Here is a 22,301-nt window from a genome sequence, read left to right as displayed (position 1 = left end):
TTCCCAGGTTGCTTACGGATCTTTGTCAGTGGGCTGGGTGATTCCTCGAGGGTTCCAGTCATCCCTCTGAGATGAGGTTCTCTCCTCTGTACATCTTTAGTGCCCGCCAGTGCTGGTCAACAGGAGATGCTTAATCAGTATTTATTAATGAATCACCTTATCTCCCTTTCCAGAAAACATGGTACTTCCTGCCTTTTCCAAGCTCCTCAGATCCAAGCCATGATTCTTATGTAGAATGTCCTCTCTTCCTCTCCTCAGTTTGTCTAATTCTGCTCTGCTTCAGGGTTTGTCTCAAGGTCTGCCTCCTCCAAGAAGCCTTCCAATAGCATCCAAACCCCAGAATCTGTTGCTTCCTTCTCTAAACTCTGGTGCATTCGGGGTCTCTGTCATTCATTTCACACTTAATAAATGTCTTAACTGTGTTCTTAGCTAGACTGACAGTAGCCCACCAACACCAAGACTCCCTTTATGTACTCCCAGTACAAAGGAGCTCTGATTATACAGTGGAATTTCCTCTAACATCTTACCTTTCTTAAATTCAACGATACACTTTGCGAAAGGAAAAAAAAGAGAGCAGGAATGATGACTTAAATGGTGAGGTAATTTCTACTTGCCATTTTACTCAGTGAGTGAGTCCCATAGGCAGTGGATGCAGTCACTGTCATTACAGTTAACATGACTGACAAGACCTATACACTTAGAGTTTTTTTGTGTGTGTGTTTTTTAAAAATATATCTTTATTGATTTCAGAGAGAGGAAAGGAGAGGGAAAGAGAGAGAGAAAGAGAGAGAGAGAGAAACATCAATGATGACAGTCACTGATTGGCTGCCTCCTGCACGCCCCCAACTGGGGATCCAGCCCACAACTCGGGCGTGTGCCCTGACCGGGAATCGAACCCCGATCCCCTGGATCCTAGGTCGATGCTCAACCGCTGAGCCACGCCCGGCAGGGCTAAAGAGTTCTTGATTGACAGAAGAGAAACTGTTTAGGTGGTGTGGGGATGGGTTGATAAGTATTGTACCAAAATAATAATAATAATAATAATAATAACAACAACAGCAACAATCATCAAGGGCCGCAGAAATTTACTGTCTCAAAAGATGTGTTGGAAAGGATGAGGAGGGTGAATGGGGAAAGCCTGCAAGCGGAAGTCTTCATATAGTCGCTGGACACAGGAGTTTTCATTTTAGATCAAAGAGGCAGGGACAGGAAGGAGGGGGCTAGAGTAGCATGAGAGGCCCAGAGCCAGCAAAGACACTATGGTTCTACCATGTATGTAGGTAAAAACAAAAAGGTGAGGGGAAGAAGGATAGAAAGAAGTTAGGAGGAGATAACTGATTAATGAATTAATTGATCAATCAATATATATTAAGTAAACATATGACAAATGCTCATCCTCCCAATGAGGAAATGTACATTATAATTAGTAATCTAGGCTTCAAATTGGCAAAGATTAAAAATAGTGATAATGTTCAGTGCTAGAGGAGAAATATAAGTTGATACAATCTTTACTGGGTAATATCTAGCAACATTTTTAACATGCATAACCCTTGACACAGAAACTCCACTTGTAGGGCTTTATTCTAAGTATGTACACAAGGTATAAAAATATGTATACAATGTATACAAAGAGGTATACAAAGATACATATATTCAAGGATGCTTGTAACTTCAAATAAAAACCAATGTCTATCACCAGGGACTAAAAAAATTGATACAAGTATACAACATAATACTGTGTAACTATTAAAAGATAGGATCAAGATGGGTCCTAAACACGGGAAAATACAAAAGCATTAAATGGGGGGGGGGGAGCAAATGACATAAAAGTAGATACATTGTGATTCCATTCCTGCAAAAAGGAATTACTTATCTCTCTCACACATTAGCATACACAGTGGGGGAAAAATGTGGATAAATGCAGACCAAATTCTTAATGGTAGTTAACACTGAGACACGGGATTATGGGTTCTTTTCCTCATTTAAAAATGCATGAATTTTACTGTGCTCATATATTACCAGTATAACCAGAAAAAAAAGTCAAGGATATCCTAAAAGCAAGAGATTCTAGTGATGAAAGCATCATGATAGAAAGGGGGAAAAATTAGGGAACACAAACCCTAAAGTGAGGTCAAAGGTCAAGAATGAGGGACAAGTCTAGAGCCTGAGGGAGAAAAGGCCTTGGGAACCCTGCAAGCAGCTGCTGTAGGAAATGGGACCCTGAGGGGCAGAGACAGCGCCACTCAAGTGGGCAGTGCAAACTGCAGGCAACCAAGACAGCCCCTCGTCCCGACTCCCCAGGAGCACTGGGCAGTCTAGGGGCAGCAGAGGAAGCCAGGGGAGATAGCTCAGGATGGCAACTAGCAGAGAAAGACAGCGGACGAAGTCAGGTGGGCAAAGGGTCCTCAGACCTGGGGAAGGCAGCACTGAAACTGTGGATCATGGCAAACAGGCATCCCAGCTAAGGTGGGAGGTGGGTGAGAGAGTGGGGAGGAGAAAGGTGGAGAGATGGGGCGGGGGAAGCAGTGGGACCGGAAGGCACAATGAGAGGAAAAAGTCCGAGCTCAAGCCAGAATCACAGCTAAAGCATTCTTCCCCAAACTTGCATTTTTCTTCCAATTCCTATGCATCATCACATTAGAAAGACCCCTAACTAGTGTCACTGGGCCTCAGTGCACAAACATCTCCACCTGATTCTGAATTGTTCTCTGGACCACCAAGTGGCCTGAGGAAGGTGGGGCTCCCTCTGGGTTCCTCCCCCACCCAGGTCTTCCAGAGTTACTGGGCTGCTCTTAATGGAGCAGCTGCTCTACTCCCCGTGTGGCACTATCTTCTGTGTATGTATCCTCGATTAGCCAGAGGCCTCAAGTGAGGGGTGACTGTCACCCCAAACTGAAGCCCTAACAATATCTATGAGGACATAAAAAAAGGCCCTAAACTTAGAATAAAAAACCCTGGCATTAAGTCCTAACTTTCCTTCTCACTGGCTTTGTGCACTTGACAGTGAGCCCCATCACGCATCACCTCTTCGTATGTGCTTTCTCATCTGTGAAATGGGGATATTTGCCTCCCAGGGTGGCTGGGAGGGTAAAGTAAAGTAAATGTATAAAAAGTGTTTCATAAACTACAATATCACACATATACAAGGTACATTTATCCTAGTAAAGCAAACATTTTCATTTCTGCGTATATATCACTTTCATCAACAGTGCTATAAAACTCTAAGTGGGTGCTAATACCCCCAATGTGCCCATGCTGACTAAAATTGTCCATGTTTTTATTGCTTCTAACCTATATCACAACAACTTCCTTCTCAACATCGCTAAACTGCTTGCAAAAATACTTCAGTTAACAGTCACTTGCCACATTTAGAGTACCCTGTGCTTTGTCTCAGTTTCCCTTTTTATCTCATCAATGTTTATCTTTAATCTAACTACAGTACTTTCACGCTTTCCTTTTCTGCAGCCTGTTAAGTTTGTCATCTGCGTGATGAAGTAACTACGCTATGTAGCTTCGATAAGGGTCCTCACACCTGGCCTCAGTGAATTTCTCTGTGGTCTGATTAACCATGAAAATTAAATCAAGTAATTTAGACAGTACACTCTCTCAAGTTATTTGAGAAGAACCACTAAGAAGAACTGAGAGGGTGACTAAATGCATTGGCACAGTTCCATCACTTCTAGGTTAGTAACTCAGAGCACGCAGCCTCCTAACAAAGAATTCAAACATCAGTTTCAGTATTAGTACAACACTAGGCCGCTTGAGCAAAGGACTTGTAATGAGTTGAAATCCCTAAATAAAGTTTGGGCAAATACTCTTATAGCATCCTGAATATGGTGACAGTGAACTCAGCCGTCTCCCAAAGTCACAACACGTGAGTGCTGAATCCATTCCCCAGCCCCAGGCTGGAGCCCTCGCAGCCCAACATGAGGTAGTCCCTCTTCACACACGAGGACGGAGGGCTCAGATCGGTAAGTGCGCAATGGAAGATCTAGCTGGTACCAAGGAGAACTGTGACGTTCTCTTCCCAGGGAAACTCTTGCAAGACCCAGGGAGAGCTAGTAATAGTCCCTCGGCCTCAAAATCATGAGAGCACGAAATGAGCAACACGTTTTCACAGCAAATTTAAGCATTGCTTTTAGTAACCTAGAAATGCCGAGGCAGAGGGACGCTGTCTTTGGCAATACAGAAATCAGACGTGGCCATGAAGTGGGAACTCTCGCCACACCACCATCTCCACAGGAATGACTTCCCGTCACTTCATACACATTCATTCATTCATTCGCTCACTCAACAGATGTTTACTGAGCTACTCTGCGTCAGAAATGGTTAGGTACTGGGATATAAGAGTACTAGGTCCTGTCCTCAAGCAGGCCACAGCCCAGGCATGGAAAACACAAGAACGCCAAAAGTTAAGAGTACAGTGTGATTATGAAAAAAGATGGTGCAGACCACAGAGGCCATACGAAGCAGAGGCATTCAGCCCAATCTGGAAAGAATCAAGGAAGGCTTCTAAGAGATGGTAGTGCCTGGATGCCTGGCCAGTTCAAGCCGGAGAGTCAGGCGGGCACTAGAATGGCAAGGATAATTAGCAAGAAGAGCCTGAGCACGCAGGGACCCTCCGGGAGCTCACTACGGAGCCGTAAGGGCAGAGGAATTGTGGCAGAGGAGGGACTAGAACAGAAGATGCTGCAGAGGCCGGGTCATAAAGGTCCTCGTGAGACGCCGACACAGAGACACACCAGGACCTAGATGTTCATGGCATTCTGAGGCCACAGGAATATTATTTACTTTTCATTTTTATTTATTTTTTAAATATATTTTTATTGATTTCAGAGAGAGAGGGAGAGAGAGAAACATCAATGATGAGAGAGTCATTGATTGGCTGCATCCTGCACACCCCATGCTGGAGATCGAACCCACAACCTGAGCATGTGCCCTGACCAGGAATCAAACCACAATCTCCTAGATCCTAGGTCGATGCTCAACCGCTGAGCCATGCCAGCTGGGCAATTTAAAAAATTTTTTCCATTGATTTTCAGAGAGAGTGGGAGGGAGGAAGGGGGGAGAGAGAGAGAGGGAAAGAAACATCAATGTGAGAGAGATGCATCCGTAGGTTGCCTCCCTCAAGCGCCCCGACCAGGGCTGGGGATCGAGCCTGCAACTGAAGCACGTGCCCTTGGCCGGAATCAAACCCAGGCCCTTCAGTCCGCAGGCGGACGCTCTAATCACTGAGCCAAACTGGCCAGGGCAATATTATTTACTTTCAACTGGAGTTCAAGACCACCTAGCACAGAGGGGAACTTGGCTAAGGAAGACTAGAAGAGATTCAGAGCCAGTTATTTTGAATCACTTCTGTCTGGCCATACTTACTTTCCTCTTGCCTCCCCCCCCCCCCCAGGGAAAAAATAAAACTGAGCAAGTCTATAACAAAACCTGTGAACCTTCTGTTCATCAAACCGTTCCCGAACAGACTGCTAGATTCCATCAAACTAGCTCAAATTCTAGAAAGACATCTGGAGACTTTCCAACATCTGGAGCCTTCCAGGCAAAAGGACCAAAGTGAAGTCTCTGACGGCACCAGAAGCAAAAGAAACATTCGAAAAAGGGGCCACACAGAACGACGCTGCTTGGCATACCCTAGCACCTGTCAATGGGAATGCCCACTGTTTCCCAAACACGGACATGCCACAGTTATGTCCTGGCTTTTCCACAGAAACTTCCAGGGGAAAAAAAAAAATAACTGCCAGGAATAACCTAGGACTTTCAAGTGTGGACTCTTGCCTACCGTAGTACCTTGGAAATTCTCTCACCTGTCCAGGGTACCAATGGGTGAAGACAGTGGGCTGCCTTCCTCACCAGACAAGGACACTTACCCCTCATCCGTGCACAGCACCCGCTACACTCCTACTACTAGTACCACTGAGACTAGTGCCCCCATCACTACCACTAACTACATTAACTCCTAGCAGCAAGCCTTGACCACCACAAAGCCACTTCTGAACTAAGAACTACTACTATTAAAATGTCAAAAATATCACCATTGTGCCCAGCCGGCGTGGCTCAGAGGTTGAGCATCGACCTAGGATCCAGGAGATCAAGGTTCAATTCCCGGTCAGCGCACATGCCCGGGTTGTGGGCTCGATCCCCAGCAGGGGTCGTGCAGGAGGCAGCCGATCAATGACTCTCATCATTGATGTTTCTCTCTCTCTCCCTCTCTCTTCCTCTCTCTGAAATTAAAAAAACAAAAAAAACAAAAAAACATCATTGTGGAGGTGCCCAACACAGTGCCTGGCATAACTCTACAGATATTGGTTCATGAAAGAATGAATTACTTAAGACAGAAAATTTAAGAGAGACAAAGAGAAAGAATACAATTTGAGGAAAATACATAATTTTTTAAAGAATAAGGGGAAAACAATCCCCAGAACTATCAATACAACTACAAATAGTCAAAACTACCTCACATCTCACCTGAAAACGTATACCCGATTCCAGGCAGGCGGCACCTCCTCTCTCTCTAAATAAACTGATACGGTGCAATGATTCCGATCTTGTGTTTTCCCACATAGGGCTTCGTATCCCATCCACAGACACCACACCACCTTTTGCGCGGACACTACACACGGAGAGCTCTGGCGCACACCTGCAGGCCCGAGGACTGGTGCGCACGCCCAGTGATGAAGAAGAAACCCAGTTCACAGACTGAATTCGCTGAGGACACGCAACGCTCCCAGCGAAGAGTGTCCTGGGCACTGGCCGTCACCAAGGTTCAGCAGAGTCAACGTAATGACTTCACAGCAGCAGGAACAAGTAAGGTTTCATGAATTTAGAGATATAAAGAGCTTTAAAAGCTTTTTATTAAATTAATTGGGCGGCACTGGTTAATAATATACAGGTTCTGCCCTGGCCGGTTTGGCTCAGGGGTTAGAGCCTCGGCCTGCAGACCAGAGTGTCCCGGGTTCAATTCCAGCCAAGGCCAGGTACCTGGGTGGCAGGCTTGCCCTGCTCCGGGAGTGAGCAGGAGGCAACCAACTGGTGTCTCTCTCACTCTCTGGTGTGTCTCTCACTCTGGGGTCTCCCTCACTCTGGTGTCTCTCTCTTTGGTGTCTCTCTCACTCTGGTGTCTCTCTCCCCCCACCTTCCACTCTGTGAAAAAACAATGGGGAAAATTATCCTCAGGGGCCATTTAAAAAAAAAGACATCGGCTTGGAGCCGCAACCCTGCACAAACCTCCGCATCCGCCGCGCTGTGTCGGCCACGCACGGGCCTCCTCCGTCCCGACCACCCGGATGCTGGGGGTCCCCGGACTCCCCGGGGCTGCGCCCCAGACGCCGCCGCGCCGACCGACAGCGCTGGACCGGGGCCCCGGAGCGCCCGCCCCGGGGTCTCCAAGGTGCGGACCTGCCCCACGGCCGCCGGGCGCCGGGGAGAGAGCGCGAGTCACGGTCCAGACGCGGCGGGAGACGCGAGCCGAGGGCCGCACGCAGCCCGGCCGGGACAGACTCGCGACGCCCCGAGACGCCCCTCGCGCGGCCCGGCCCCCGGAACAGCGGCCGCGTCCACTCGCGAGCGGGGGGGGGAGGGGCAGCAGCTCCGGGTCGCCCCCGCCCCGCCCGCGGAGGGGTCGCCGTCGGGAGGCCCAGCGGCCACGCTCCTCTCGGGGGGCGACGCGCCCGCGCCCCGCGCCCGGCCCGGGGCCCCTGGACGGCGGGCGGCGGCCTCCCCGGGCTCATGGCCGCCTCTGCCGGCCGGGCCCCGGCGGCCAAGTTTACAGACGGCGGCGCCGGGCGCCTCGGGTGCAGGCCGCCGCGCCCCCACCTGCGCCCCACGACGGCCGTTCTCCAGGGCGCCCCGCCGCCCTCCGCGGCGCACAACCCGGAACCAGCCCCGAGGCCCGGCCCCGAGCGCAGGCCCCGCGCGGTCCCCGGCGCTCCCGAGTGGGCGGCGCGCCCCGAGGCCCGGGCGGCGGGGCGGGCGGGCGGGCGGGCGGCCCCGGGCGCGGCCCCGCGGGGCCCCCATTGTTGCGGGTCCCGGCGGCCCGAGCGGGCGCGGGGCCGGCGCCGCACGCACTCACCTCCCGCGCCGGGGCTCCGGGCCGCGCCGGGCCGGCCAGGGCCTCGCGCCTCGCGTTCCGCGGCGCCGCCGGGGCGGGGGCGGGGGCGGCGGCGGCGGCGGCGGCGGGAAGCAGCCGGCCAGGCCCGGGCGCCGCGCTCAGGCTCCGGGCTCCTCCGGCGGCGCCTGAGCCTCGGCTCGCGGTCCGCACCCTAAAGCGTTCCCCTCGCGGCATCCGGGCGTCCGGGCGGGAACACGCGCCGCCCGCACGAACGTTCCGCCGAGCGCGCCGCGCTCCCCCCGCGCGCCGGGTAGACCGCGGTCCCTTCCTGAAAGCGCGGGCGACGCCCCCGGCGACCGTGTCGGCAGCGAGGGCGGCGCCGGGATCCGGATGGCTCCGGGGCTGGGTGGGGCGGAAAGGGGTCGCACCCCCAGCCGCCGGGGAGGCGCGCAGGCCACCCGGGGCTCCCCGGGGCCTCGGTCCCGCCTCCCGTCGGGGTAACCCCGAGGGCTGCTTGGGGCTGAAAGACATGATGGAAGGGCCTGGCGCGCGAAAACGCGGCGCAGCAGCGCTGGGCCACGGCCACGGCCACGGCCGATGCTCGTTGCTCCTCCTGCCGTCGCGCCCCGCGCAGCCCGGCGGGACCCCGACCTGGGCCTGGACGCGCTCCCCGCGGGTCTCCGCTTTCCCACCTCCCGTCCCGTTTCCTGCCCCCTGGAGCTGTCCTCGGAATTCCCCGGGAAAGCAGCCTGCGCGTGGAAAGCTCTCTCGATCGCGGACATTAAGGGGAGGGGGGGGCCTTCTGCCTCGAGGTGGTGACGGCCCCGTGCGCCCCGGGCAGCGGAGCTCCCTGCGCCCGCCTCCCCGCCGCAGCCCAGGCCTGTGGACGCTGGTGCGATGAAAATACTCCGAGAGCGAATTAGTAATAAGGTTTTGCCTTCCTCATGAAATCAGTGGACAACCACCACCACCCAAATCCTGCCTTCTCCCCACCTCCCGCTTCTTCTGGGCCTTCACTCCCGTCCGTGTCAGACATACCTAGTTACTTTTCGGAGCAAATCAGGTTATACAAGTACAAGTGTGTGTGTTCCCGAGCTATCAGTGGGAGGTTAGGTCTGCAGAAGGTGCCCCAGGAGGGATCCCGGCTGCCAGGTGTTCTCCGCTTCTCCGTTCGCACTTAGTCCCCTGGCTTCTGAGACTCCGGGAGCTTTCGCTTCACTCCCTTTCTCCCTCGACTGGAGAGACTTTCCAGAAGGGCTCCCTTGTATCAGTCGCTTGTGCTCTGTCACTGCGTCGCACACATACCCGCGTGGATCTCCGTTTAGACTGTCCCCCTGGAATGGGCTCTGCCCGTCGATAGTCATTTTGGTGACGGTCTAGAGATGGCAAGCTCGTGGGTAAGAGAGCCATGCTCAAAACCTGTGGAGGCTCGCTGCTCCCTCGAGCAAGGGGACTTCATCTTATGCAGCAAAAGACTTGCTAAAGAAAGGCTTTTAAGGATACGGAGACCTTGAAATGCTCAACAGCGTGGGGAAAGGCACGGATATAGGAAAGCAAAGAAAGAGGTAGGCCTGGCTGGACTTCGGGGTTTAGCTGGGCAGGCTGAGATGGGTCATTTCCGGCCTCTCCCTGTAGCTCCTGAAAGCTCAGTCAGTGACCGCTCTTAGATCACTATAGAGCCAGAGTTTTAATGGCCCAGGTTCCATTTAAACAAGCCTGTGTTAGGGCTGGGTGGGAAATATGAGGGGCCGGCCCTCGGCTCCAGGGCACCGAGGCTCTGCTCATCCACACATTGGACACCCTTACCTTACACCATCTACAAAATTAACTCGAAACGTAGAAAGACATAAATGTAAAACCCAAAACTATCTAAAACTCTTAAAAACATAAGGCAAAACGTCACGATATTGGATTTGGCAATGGCTTCTTTGATATGACACCAAAGGCACAGGCAACGAAAGAAAAGAAATAAACAAATTGGATTCCTTGAAAATTAAACACTTGTGCATCAGTTGACACTATCGACAAAGTGAAACGGCAACCCATGGAATGGAAGAAATATTTGTAAATCATACATCTGATAAGGGATTCGTATCCAGAATATATAAAGAACTCCCACAATTCAACAACAACAAAAACTCAGCAGTCTGATTCAAAAACGGGCAAAGGACTTGAATAGACAACTCACCAAAGATCTACAAAAATGGCCAAAAAGCGCATAAAAAGATGCTCAACATCACTAATCATTAGGAAAATGCAAGTCAAAACCATCAGGATGGCTATTATAAAATAATAATGTAAAAAGACAAACAGAAAATGACAAGTGTTAGTGAGGATGTGGAGAAGTTGGGACCCTCGTATGTTGCTGATGGGAATGGAAACTGGTGCGGCCACTGTGATAAACTGGTGGTTCCTCAAAAAGTTAAACAGAATTATGATGTGACCCAGCAATTTCACCCCTGGGTATATGACCAAAAGAATCGAAACCATGGCCTCAGCAGGTACTTGCACACCAATGTTCATTGTAGCTTTCGTCACCATAGTCAAAAGGTGGAGAAACACCAGTGTTCATCAGCAAATGAGTGGATTCGCAAAATGTGCTGCTGGCCGCGCAATGGAATACTATACAGCCACGAAGAGGAATGAAGTACTGACACATGTGACAACATGTAGCAACATATTGAAGACAATGTGAAGAATCCAGACACAGAATGCTACACGTTGGGTCACTGTGCTGTTACATACTCCGTTCATATGAAATGTCCAGAATAGGTAAACCCACAGAAACAGAAAGCAGGCTGGTGGTTGCCAGAGGCTGAAGGAGGTGGGGGTGGGGTAGGTAACAGGGAGTAATGGCTTAATGGTTTTATTTTGGGGGTGATAAAAATGTTTTGCATAACATTGTGACTGTGCTGTGAGGTGTTCAAGTGGTTCATTTTGATGTTCTGACTTTCTGAGCGCGGGTTTCAACAAGGGAGGGGGGATGATGCCTTCCACGTAGTAGGAGGTCAATACCTGTTTTTCTGAGTAAGGGAGGAAGAATGGTCTCCGCTTACAGGCTCCGAGGTCTGGGGAGAGTTTCATGTGTCTGGGAGGGGCTGTCAGTCCCTCCAAGAGGAGAGGTCTCCTTCCTCAGCGATGGTGTGTGTGTTGGGGACGGGGGACCACCTCCTCTCACGTGCTGGGTGACCTTAGGCAAATCACTTAGCCTCCCTGAGGAGGGTTCTTCCTCTGCAAAATGGGTGTACGATGCTTATAGTGGCGAGAAAGAAATGGGGAAATGGCCCTAAACTCTCTGGGAGCCCTAAACATACGTGCGGGTTCATTCGGTTCAGAGAAAACTTGGCGACCGCCTCTGCTATTTTAAGTCAGTTCCACCATCTCCTTCTAGAGAAGACCCTCGGGCATTAGTCACCTCCCCACGAGGTTGCCCGGGGTCCCCCAGGCTCAGCGGCACTGCTGCGGTTACCCTGGTTCCAGCACCTGCCTCAGGCTCATCAGAGCTGGGACTGACCCTCCAGCTGGGTGCCTCAGAGTCTGGGGCAGGGCCGAGCTCCATGTGCCCGCGTTGGGTGCAACAGTAGGGCTGCCCACAGCCCCCATTTTCCGCCAGGGGATCCAGTCTCATGCAAATGGCCCGGGGGAGTTGTTACCCAAAGATGAAAAGCACACAGGCCCTGAGGTTCCTGGGGCACACGGGCACACAGACAATTAAAATACAGCCTTCACTCCTGTGTGAGCAAACCACCAGCAGGGGTTCAGAAGAGAAAAAATATATATTATTTTTTTGGTTAATGCTCACCAGAGGATTTTTTTTCCATTGATTTTTAGAGACAGTGGAAGGGAGGGAGGGAGGAGGAGAGAGAGAGAGAGAAAAAAAAATCAATTGGTTGCTTCCCACACACGACCAGGGGCTCGGGGAATGAGCCTGCAACCCAGGTATGTGCCTTTGGCCAGGAATCGAGCCCTCGACCCTTTGGTGCCTGGGCTGACGCTCTACCACTGAGCCACACCGGCTAGGGCCAGAGGAGAAAATATTTGGGTTCAGACACTCCAGGAGCCTCATCTCCCCTTCAGTTACTCTCCACCCGTTTCCAGGTCTTGCCCTCCTCCCATAGCAGTCACCCAACGTGTCGTTAAGCGCTGGGTGCTCAGTAGGGGTTGGACCGATTCCGGCCACAGGGCCAGGTTCCCTCTTGCTAAATCTCTACTCCCGGTTAGTCAAGTCCCTCTGCTTTAATCTCTGGCCCAAATGTCATGTCACCTGTGACGCCTCCATGAACCTAAAAGCTGTCCTTTCCCTGGGCTTTCTTTGCACTTCATGTCACAAATATTTATTGGGCACATGGTGTCTCAGCCCTGGAGACAGAGTTGTACAACGTGGCCCCCGCCCTAAGAGCTTGTGTCCGCTGGGGGAGGCAGACCAGTAACAGGCAGCTAGCCTACAAGAGGGGAGCACAGGGTAAGAAGAGCTGCAGGAGACACCTTTGGGGGTCGACCTAGCGCATACCCCCCTTTCCAAAACCGACTACCCGCTCAGGACTGAGGCCTAGCGCGCATGTTTGTGCCATGTGTCTCAGTCCCCTCTCAGCAGCTGATGGGCCCAGGGAGAAAAACCTATTGCAGGTGGGCCAATTCGATTCCACATCTCAAGATATAAACGTAGGGACAATTGTAATACTTTCAGCGATAAAGTTAAATAAAAAAAAAAAAGATATAAACTTGGAGTCAAGTTTTAAAGACGCAGAGAACTATGAAGCAACCAGTCAGAGAGCACTGGGGCTGAGAGTCCCAGAGAAAGGAGGGAAGGGCCCGGGCGGCTAGTACAGTTGGTTAGAGCATCGTCTGAGTGCTCTGCGCCTCCCCAGGGCAGGTGTCCCAACGGGCCTGGTGGGGGGCCCTCTGCGGAGATGTCCTCCAAGGCGACATCTTCATTAGGCTGCTGGGGGTTGGGGGTAAGTGCCACAGGCCAAGCAGTCCCTGGGGGTGCTGGCTGAACGCTCCCCTCTCCTACCCACTTTTCGTGAGGGAGGAGAGAGCAGGAGCGCTGGACTTGGTCCTTAGAGCCTTGCAGCCTCGCACGCGTGAGTCAGCCTCCCCGGGCCTCAGCTCACTCATGTTACAATGGAGCATGCTACCTACTTCGTAGGACTGTTGGGAGGCTGAGCACAGGACCTGCACACACAGTAGGTGCGCAGTGCCTGTCGGGAGTCCCGACTGAGTGCAGAACTCCAGTCCCCACGGAGGTCGGTTACTGTCACTTGAGGCCTGGCTGCAGCATCGCCAGTTCAGCTGTGTGACTGAGCTACTGGCAAAGCCCCTCCTGCCTCAGGCCTGAGAGCAGGGGTGGGGAGGGCCTGTCACTCTCTCTCCCTCCCACCAGCGGCGGCTGCGAGGGAACTGTGCCGAAGAGGTGGCTTTAGAATGAAACACAAAAGCCAGCTTACACTGAGCAACCGCCTGGGTCGGGCTAGGCCCTGTCTGTCTGTTAGCTCATATAACCCTCAGACGCCGTGGAGAGGTTTTACATTTATCTGCTCTGCCCCCAGGTCAATCAGGCATCTCAAGTAAGACACTGTAAAGGTATTTCAGCCCTGGTGGTGTGGCTCAGCTATTAGAGCGTTGGCCTGCAGACCAAAGGGTCTCAGATTGGATTCCCAGTCAAGGGCACGTACCTGGGTCGCAGGTTCGATCCCTGGCCCCGGTCTGGGTGCATTCGGGAGGCAACCAGTCGACGTGTCTCTCTCACATGGATGTTTTTCTCTCTCTCTCTCCCTCCCCTCCGCCTCCCTCCCTTCCTCTCTCTCTAAAAATCAGTGGAGTGCTCGCTTCGGCAGCACATATATTAAAAATCAGTGGAAAAAAATATCCTCGTGTGAGGGTTAACACCAACAAAAACCCTCAAAATTCTGGGGTTTTTGCTTTTATTTTTTTTAAGATTTAAAAAAATATATATGTCTTTATTGATTTCAGGGAGAAGGAGAGAGAAAAACATCAATGATGAGGAGTTATTGATCAGTCGCCTGCCCCACGATCGAGCCCGCAGCCCGGGCACGTGCCCTGACTGGGAATCAGACGGCGACCTCCTGGATCCTAGGTCGATGCTCAACCGCTGAGCCACGCCGGCTGGGCCTGGTTTGTTCTTCCCTTGAGAGAAACGTAGGGTCCTGGCCTGGGGCGTGGGGCTCCCGGTTTCCAGGCTGGCCCACCATTGCCTGGAACGCCAGCCTTCTCTTGAAGGGAGGCCACTGAGCATAATCGCTCTGTCCCTAGACTCTGGGCCCTTGAGGGCAGGACTGTCATCTCCGCCGGGGACACGGTACAGGGCCGGGCATAGAGCCAAAGCTGGGGAATCCTTGACTTTACTGAAAGTGATTTTGTTCGTTTGTTGTTTAAATCCTTACCCAAGGATATTTTTTCCATTAATTTTTAGAGAGTAGGAGGAAGGGAAGGGGAGGAGAGAGAGAGAGAGAAAAAAAAACACATCGATGTGAAGAGACACATCGATTGGTTGCCTCCTGCACGTACCCCAACTGTGGCCGGCGGTTGAACCTGCAACCCAGGTGCCCTTGACGGGAATCGAACCCAAGACCCTTCAATGTGCAGGCTGACGCTCTAACCACCGAGCCACACCGGCCAGGGCTGTTCATTTGTTTTTAATACAAGGCTTCCTCCAAGTGGCCGGCTCCCATGCCCCACGCCCAAACGGCGACCCTTCACAACAGCGGCTGAGTCTGCACGCTACGGAGTGAAGCTTCTTTCCTCCCCTGAGCCGGCTCCTCTGTCGGGGAAGGTGCCTGCACACCGGAGGAAGCCGGAGCTGAGCACACCCACCCCTCCCTGCATTCCCCTTCCTCCGAGCAGGCCACCAGGGCTGCTTGTCCATGCAGTGGAATTTGGCAGCATGTGCTTGCCCAGGAAGTAGGTGGGACAGTCAACGAGTGGATGGTCCCTGGTGGGTGGATTGCACTGAGGGGAAGATCTGGCCCCTGGTCCGAGGTCCTCACCTCACTGCCATGAAATACCCAGAACAGCAGTGATCGGGACCTTTAGGTACACGCAGCTGGTGGGGGAGATCCTCCCCATACCCCCAAGTCTTGAGGGACAGGCCCATGACAAAGACCATAGCCCCAGGCCCCAGCTGTTCTCACCTCCTGGCAATGACCAAGACCTGGGAAACTATCCATCCCCAGGTCTTCAACAGACCCCCTTGGTCCTACAACCTGAGCACCCCCCCCCCCAGACCCCACACCCTTCTCCAGAGTCCAAAGGCCACTTCTGCAGCCAGCCTCCAAGGAATTCCCACTAGTCCCCGGTTGTCTTGATCCCTGGTCACGTGGGGAGGCAGCCAGCTTTGTGACTTCACAGAAGGCCATCTTGTGACAAGTTTGGGCCTGGTGAAGTAGGAGCGGGGCAGAGGGGCAGCCCCCAGGAACATCATGTGACTTTTCATGAAGAGACACCAACACCTCAGAGGGAATGAAGGGGAAGGAGTTGCCTCACGGTAAGGGCCCAGGACACATCTCTCCTCAATGACTCAGACCCCCAGGCCTACCTGGGTACCCCTGGCTACATCTGCCACTGGCTCTCGAGGGCCCAGGCCCATTGCTGCCAGGTTTGGGCAGGGGTAGGAGGTGGTGACTTGGGGTGGTGGTGATGGTGGGTCTCTGACCTCAGGATTGGGGGTCAGAGCAGCTTCCTCCCATCGGACAAGGTCATTCTTCTCTAGGCTTTTCTAAGAGAAAGAACTGACCGAGTAGGAAGCTTTATGTGACCTGAGTCTCCATCAGGGTCTGTCCCTGGTTCCCAGAGTACCAGCCCGGGCCCAGGCAGTCCTGGACAACTTCAGTGGAGACAGCCAAAGACCCAGAATAATCATCCCCAAGTGGGCCAGGCCAGAGGTCCCCAAACCCCGTAAAAAGTTCTTGTGGCTACAAACAGGCATTGCTCCAAATCCAAGGACTTCTCCCTCCAATGCCGACTCCACTGTTGTTTCTTCCCAGAATGATTTACAATCCCAGACACCTGAGGCCAAAGAGGCTGGGTGTGCTTTCCCCTTCCTGTCCCTGCATCTGTATCCCCATGGCCACCTCTTACCTGGAGAGCAGCCTCTGGGACTGGCAGGGCCCCAGGAGTCAGCAGTGATGATATCAGGCAGCCAGGCTGGGGGATCTGACAGGTGCTGGGGGTACCTGGAGGGCACAGTCTGGCCCTCGAGCTACAGCCCAGCCCCTCTTTGCGCTGGGCAGGTCCACTGTGAGGGTCCACCGGCCGTTCCCTGTGGCTTCTACTTTGATTGTGACATCACCATTCTGCCAGAGAACCCCGGGGAAGGAAGTGTGTTCTGGGCAAGAGTTCCAGATGCTTCTGCAGGAGGCAAGGTTGATGGCTGGTTTGGGTACAAGGGGCTCCGTGGCCTTGACTGCCTTCTCTCCTGATTGGCGGTAGCCCTTGTAGGCATGAACAAACCTAGGAACAGATCCTCTTAGCCTACCTTCTGCCCCACTCAGTTTTCAGTTCTGGGCTGGGACAGAGAGTGGATAGGTGACCCCCAAGAATAGTAACTCCACTAGTTCCCAGAGCTTCTGAAACCTGCCCTGGGATTTTGCTGTAAGGAGCTCACTTACTTAAATGAGGGAGGCCTGAGCTCTTCCAGCAGGCAGTACTGGGGCCAGGAGAAACCAGCCCAGGGAGAGGCAGTCCCGGGGAACTTCGGCGGGGACAGCCACGGACCCAGAATGGTCAAAACGGGAAGAGCCATCCCTTAGCTGGCACTGCTGTGCACCAGGCCTCCAGCTAAGCACGCTACATGCATCAAATCCCCGTAATAGTGCTAGAAAGGATGTGTCCTTATTTCCATGTTCCAGGCAGGGAAACAGAAGCTCAAGAGAGGAAGGAGTTAGGCCCAGGCCCCGCAGCTGATAAATGAAAGCGCCACTATTAGGATGCACAACCATCTGCCTCCAAAGCTGGACTCACTGCTGACCTGTGTCCTGCAAACTCTTCCCAATACAGAGAAAAAACGATGTTCTTGTCCCTGACCATCAGCATAGGGTTACAGAGAGAAGGGCAGGAGGGCAGGAGCTGAGCCTGATAGCTCCTAGATCATCAGCTTTTAGATAAGGAAGCCTTGACTGCTTGGCCTAATATATTTTTTTTATATCTTTTAAAAAAGATATGTTTTTATTGATTTCAGAGAGAGGAAGGGAGAGAGGGAGAGAGAAACATCAATGATAAGAGAGAGTCATTGATCGGTTGCCTCCTGCACACCCCCTACTGGGGATTGAGCCCGCAACCCCGGGCGTTCGGACTGTCTAATCTTTAATGAGACCCATTGGGAGGCAGCTGTTCTGATCCGCTTCTAACTCTTTTTCAGATGATTTAAACGAGGCCCTGGGGGCTGCAGGAGGGGGAGTCCTTGGGGCCTGTGGCTGAGCAGCAGTTTTGAGGTGGGGTTGCCAGACAAAATATAAGACGACCAGTTCCATTTTAATTTCACATAAATAATAATTTTAAAAAATATAAGTATGCCTTAAATATTGCATGGGGCTCTTCTGGGGGCTCCTCACTCTGACTTGGGCCCTGGTAGGTGGGAGCTGCGGTGGGGCCAGGAGTGGCTGCTTCATTTCCCACCTGAGCCTCAGGCCCATCTAGGATTGTGCCTATGGGAGCAGGAGATAGGGAACTGCCTTCTGGAGACTACAGCTGCTATGGTCCCTGGACAGGTGTGCACTTCAACTCTTGTCTTTGTGGAGCCTCAATGTCTCCCTCTGTAAAACAAGAGTGGCAAAAAAAACAAAAGCACAAAAACAAAACAAGAGTGGTAGAGGAGGGTGTGGTCATATGGGAGTGGCTGCTTGGGCAATGGGGGTTAGTGTTCTATTTTCCTAGGACGCTGTAGGGGCTCCCAGGCAGGGGGAGGGCACTAAGTGAATGATTGGAATTTCCTTTCTGTCCAGGCTGAGGTCCCCTGAGCCAGGCCATCCCAAGCTTCTCCTTGATGGCTCCTGTGACTCCTGGACACTTGCAGCAGCTGTTCAGCCAATAGCAGACTGGAAGTAGATGTGGGACAGCTGACCTCTCCTCCTAGCCCTAGGGAATTTCAGGAAGAGGCACAGGGGTTGTGGTGACACCAGGATGGGGATGGGTTAGAGAGAGTACCTGGCTCAGGTGAGCCTAGAAGTAGATGATGGGAGGGAAAAGGTGGTGGAAGGGTGAAGACAGGGAGAGGGCCTCCCCTGAGGCCCAGAGGACTTGGTGCTATTGGCTTTCCCACCCATGGGATGGGTACTCTTACCCCAGTGCATGGCCTTGCTTGGGGGTGACGGCAGGTGGAGCACACCTAGGTCTGTAGCTCTTGGTTCTGGGGCCAGGGCTGGACTGCTCTTGTCCTTTCTCTGTCACATGGGTTGTGTGTGTGTGTGTGGGGGGGGGGGGGGGTGTACACAGGCAGAATGGAGGGACAGAGGCCAGAGATGTTTTTCCAAAGAGGTCAAGAAATCTCTTTCCAGTGGTTCAGGAGCGGTATGTCAGACCAAGCTGGGTGTGTGGGCCTGGTTTTCGGTGGCTTTGTGCTTGTGTGTACTTAGATGTGAGAATGTTGGCTGTGCCAACACTCAGGTGTGCAGCTGACATGCATGCCCATCCTGTGAAATGTGTTTGTGAGCATGCTTGGAATGTTTGTGCAGCCCAGAAAACCTGAGCGTTGCGCTTTCCCCATCTCAGGGTGGGGGGTCTGGGAGTGCCTGCAGGGGTGTGGCCGTGTGTGTTGTGGGGGTGTTGTTGGGGGTCGAGGGGCTGCGTTACAGAGCAGAGATTCTGGAGGGGGCAGTTTCTGCAGAACTGCTCTGCTTCCCTAGTCCCTTGGACCCTGGTTTCTCCAAAGCCCCTTAGTCCCTCACTGATCCAGGGCACCACCTGGGTTTCTGAAAGGGAGCAGTGCCATCTGGTGGCAGGCTGAGGCTGTGCCAGGAACAGGTGAGCTGGACCCTGTGTTCCCAAGAGGGCCAGAGGGGAAGTCAGGGCCACACTAGCTAAAGCATGGACAGAGAAAGGCTATGTAAGACTTGAACACTCCATCCTTATGCATTTTGGGTTTATGGCCCAGGGAGACATGGCAAGAAAGTCAGCGGAAGGAGTGCTGGAGGACAGGCATAGGAAAGTGACAAGTCCAGGCTCTGGACCACGAAGCTGGGCCCCATGCCTCGGGCCCCCTCTCTGGCGCTCATGATTTCTCATCTGTTCCCGTAGCCGTCTCTACCCTGTGGGGTGGTAGTGAAGTTATATGAAAAGTCGTTGGTAGGACGCTCGGCTTGGAGCTGAGCCTGCTGTAACGTCGCAGGAAATGATAGAGGCCATTATTGACATAGGCAAAGTTCTGGAAGCACAGGGAAGAGAGCTGTGTGTCCCGGCAGGTGAAGGGGCTGCGGGGAGGTGACACGTCTGTGGCACTGCCACCCCACATTCTAGAGTTTTGTGCCTGAGCAGCTGCTCCAAGTTACACACTTCAGGGAAGGAGGGAGGCCTCCTTTCTGGAAAGAGGAGAATGGGGTCCAGAGGGGAAGGGGACCAAGAAGCCCAGCGCTCAGGCCATAGCGAGCTCCCCACTGGCTGTGGGACCTGAGCCTGGCGGCCGGCTGGCTGTGTCTGGGGTTCCCCAAGTGGCGGTGTAGGCTCTGAGGACCCCCCCAGAAGTGCACAGAAACTTGCTTAGGATCCTCAGAGAGAGAAAGGATGGGTCGGATCTCGTCAGGGAGAGGGTCTGCTCATCTGCCAAGTCACATTTACCTTTCATGTCCCCAAAGAGGGACCCCCGAGTGAGTCCGTTGCTCTGTTTCTTCTGCTGATCGGTTGGGTGACCTTGGGCAAGTCATTCACTCTCAACCTCGCTTGTCCAGCTGCAAAACGATCTAAATTAGATGCCCTCCGAGGTCAGCCCTGCCTCAATTCACGGCCTTTGGATTGTTCCCCCTTGTCTCTGCTTCGGGTAGAATACCTAGACTATTTATTGACTCCACGGGCTAGATCCTGAACAGAAAGACAAAGGAGCACAGAGCCTTCTGTTTAATGGGCGCTGCGATCTCGGGTGTGCTCGTGGGAAATAGCACCATGGCGCCGGTGGGGAACGAAACAAAAGCCCTCCCCGTCCCGCGGGGCACGGCAAGGTGCCGGGGAGGCAGCGGGCGCGGCTCCAGCGGGCGGCGGCCACGCCGGCCCCTCGCTTTTCGCTTCCGCCTTCGGAAGCCGCCGATCTAAGCGCCCGGCCGGTTCACCTTACCCATGAAAACTACAAGTCCCAGAAGCCAACGCGCGTGGGCCGAGTGCGCATGTGCCGACTAAGCCCGGAGGCCCGGGCCCTAGAAGCGGAACTTCATTTCCCAGGCGGCTGCGGAGCTCGCCGAGGCCGCTCCGCTCGAGCCGGCGACCTCCTCCCGCCTCCCGCTGGCGGGCCCTCGCGCCCAGGCGGCCGGCGCGCGCGCGCGCGCACGGAGCACGTAGCGCGCGAGTGACGCATAATATGTGGGCCGCTCCCGATCCGCGGTCGCGCTGTGTGAGAGTGAGGGAGAGTGCGGGACCCGAGGCGGTGTGTGTGAACTGGGGCCGCCGGCGGGGTCAGGGGGGAGCGGCGGAGCCGCCCGGGAAGGTGAGAGGGTTGGGGAGGGAGACAGCTCCCTGGGAGGGGCGCGCGGAGCTGGGGCGCGTGGCCCGGCGGGCGGGAGAGTGGGCGCCGGGCTGGGGGAGGGGCGGCACCTGCCCGGGCCGCCGGCGGGGAGGGGGCGGGCCGGGCCGCCGGGGAGGCTGGGCCCCGGGCCTGACAGGACTTCTTCCTCCTCTAGATTCCTGGCTCGGGGGCGGGGCCTCCGCGCTCTCCCTCTGGTCGGCGAAAGACGCTTCCCGAGAGTAACTCTTCCGCCCGGAGTGGGGGGAAGGGGTGTGCCCGGCCCTACCTGTGGGAGGGGCCCCTCTCGTTCGCCTGGTCACCTTCTTCCTCCCGATCCTCCCCGTCTCCGTTCCGTACGGACTGGGGGGCTCCATCTTCCCTGCCGTACGGCGGCCCCCTTCCCACACTGTCTCCGCCTCTAGCGCCAGTCGCCGGGGCGGGCTTTCCCCTCCCTCGGCCTGGAGCTGCCTCCCCACCACCCGCCGGGCTCCCGGCCCGGGCGAGGGGGCGGGGCCTTCCGGGCACCCCTCCCACCCCGAGGTGCGGGGGCGGGGCGCGGTGGGCCGCGTGGGGAGGGTCGCGCGGCGCGGGGCCGGACCTCGGCGTGGCGGCCGGGCTTCCCGGAACCTGTCCCCGTGGGTCGGAGTCGTTTTCAGCTGGGGTGTCGCCGGCGTTGCTGAATTCCGTCTTTTCCTAGACGGCTTCCCCCTATTGCAGAGTTAGCGCTCGGGCTTCGCGTTGTGGAAGCAGTTTTGGAGCCTCTGTAGTGGGAGTTCTTTTTGAGGTTCCCAAACGACTGGTCCCTGTCCACGCCACGTTGTTTTTTTTTTTCCCCCTCAAGCTGTTTTCAGGGTAGCCGTTTCATTAGTCTGCATGTTTTAATTAATTTATGTTAGCAGCATCTTCCTGTTCTGAACGCTTTGTTCATGTAGAGCGTTCATTGACCGTGTGTCCTGTAATTTTCTTTTCTTAGAAGTTTACTGGAGTTTACCTTTAAGGTTTATATAAGCTCGTATGTTTAGACTCTGTAGGAATCGATTTGGTGTTTTTCTGCTCGATGCTGTCAAGATACGGGCTTTGTATATTTGAATGTTAACGAGCTAAAAGGGAGACTTGGGGTGGTGAACACAATATCATATACAGATGCTGTATTATAGAATTGTACACCTGAACCTATATAATTTTATTAATGTCACCCCAGTAAGTTTAATACAAATTAGAAGAAAGGAGCCAATAGAATTTGGGGAATATATAGGAAATAATTTTATGCTCAAAATCTTTGAGTAGTTACTGAACAGTGTTTTACTGTTCTACCTTTTGTATAGTTGGTAAATGTAACAGAATCTGGTGGAATGAACCACATGTTAGCTTAGCTTGAAGTGATTGAAGTTGGTTTATTACTAATTTTCTTATGTTGTTTTTGTAAAGGAGATGGTCATGGACAAGTAATAGAAAATCGTTATACAGGATTTCATATTTCATACTGATTATTGGGTAAATTTTACTTGAAGCTCCAAACTTGGATTTTTTTCTTCCTTTTTTTCAGTTTGTTTTGTTTTTAAATAAGGGAGAATGCTTTCAAAC

General features: G+C 53.5%; 2 protein-coding genes and 1 long non-coding RNA gene across 7 annotated transcripts in view; 1 reads left to right on the top strand and 2 right to left on the bottom strand.

Annotated features, from left to right (window-relative positions):
* RAD54L2 (RAD54 like 2) overlaps positions 1–8,183 on the bottom strand; it is a 50,065-nt gene extending 41,882 nt beyond the window's left edge. The window contains exon 1 of one of the 2 annotated variants that reach the window (XM_081159374.1): positions 8,078–8,183. The gene's annotated coding sequence lies outside the window, so the exon portion shown is untranslated. Of the gene's footprint in view, positions 1–6,987; positions 7,069–8,077 lie in introns of those variants that run through there. The other variant, XM_081159375.1, reaches the window with a different exon arrangement.
* A 9,344-nt stretch (positions 8,184–17,527) lies between these two features.
* LOC308568202 lies at positions 17,528–21,224 on the bottom strand. The gene is made up of 3 exons (XR_014000459.1): positions 21,004–21,224; positions 19,844–19,953; positions 17,528–17,826 (listed from the first exon to the last, which is right to left on the bottom strand). It is a non-coding gene; the product is annotated as an uncharacterized lncRNA (long non-coding RNA).
* Positions 20,551–22,301, top strand: part of DCAF1 (DDB1 and CUL4 associated factor 1) — a 41,518-nt gene continuing 39,767 nt past the window's right edge. Inside the window, exon 1 of one of the 4 annotated variants that reach the window (XM_081160836.1) lies at positions 20,551–20,699. The gene's annotated coding sequence lies outside the window, so the exon portion shown is untranslated. The remainder of the gene's footprint in view (positions 20,700–22,301) is intronic. The other 3 variants (XM_081160837.1, XR_014000457.1, XM_081160838.1) reach the window with 3 other exon arrangements.

The sequence above is a fragment of the Miniopterus schreibersii genome, assembly GCF_964146895.1.
Source record: "Miniopterus schreibersii genome assembly, chromosome: 15".
NCBI lineage: Eukaryota > Metazoa > Chordata > Mammalia > Chiroptera > Miniopteridae > Miniopterus > Miniopterus schreibersii.
The sequence above is the reverse complement of the archived record's forward strand: the minus strand, read 5'-3'. Positions and strand labels throughout refer to the sequence as shown.